The sequence below is a fragment of the Carcharhinus amblyrhynchos genome, chromosome 9 (genome assembly GCF_965287045.1).
Source record: "Carcharhinus amblyrhynchos chromosome 9, sCarAmb.v2.hapA, whole genome shotgun sequence".
NCBI classification, from domain to species: Eukaryota; Metazoa; Chordata; class Chondrichthyes; order Carcharhiniformes; family Carcharhinidae; genus Carcharhinus; species Carcharhinus amblyrhynchos.
In genome coordinates this window covers 107,107,209-107,107,809 of record NC_137332.1, presented here as the reverse complement: position 1 = coordinate 107,107,809, position 601 = coordinate 107,107,209, and positions in this window count along the sequence as shown.

Genomic DNA, 601 nt, shown 5'->3' with positions numbered 1-601 from the left:
AAAAGTGGGATAATAGGAAAAGGCTTTCATGATCCAAATATGAATGGAAGTGGAGTGTAAACTTACAGTGCTTTCATTACAATCCATAGATGTGTAGGTTTGATGAACTGCCCATAGTAAATTGCCCCTCAGTGTTCCAAAATATGTAGGTTAGATGGATTAGCCATGGCAAACATATAGGGTTATGGAGATAGAGCAGGGGAAAGGGCTTGGGTAAGGTGCTCTGTCAAATATTTGGTGCAGACCCAATGGGCCAAATGACTGACTTCTGCACTGCAGGGATTCTATGATTAGGATCAGAGTATAATCTCAGAGTATAAAAGGTCACCTATTTAAAACCCTTAAAGGGTAGCAAATTTGTGGAATTATTTACCGGAGGGCTGGGTTGGTAAGTACGTTCAAGGCTGAGATAGACAAATTTTTAATCAGTGTGTTATCCAGGGTTATGTAGATAAGACAAGAGAATGGAGCTGAGGATTATCTGTCAGAGTGGTCGAGATCTCACTGAATGGCAGAGGAGGCAAAATGGCCTACTTCAGTCCTACAGCATAGTCAACTGAAAAACTTAATTTAACATTTTAACAAAACGTTTCAAAACCGC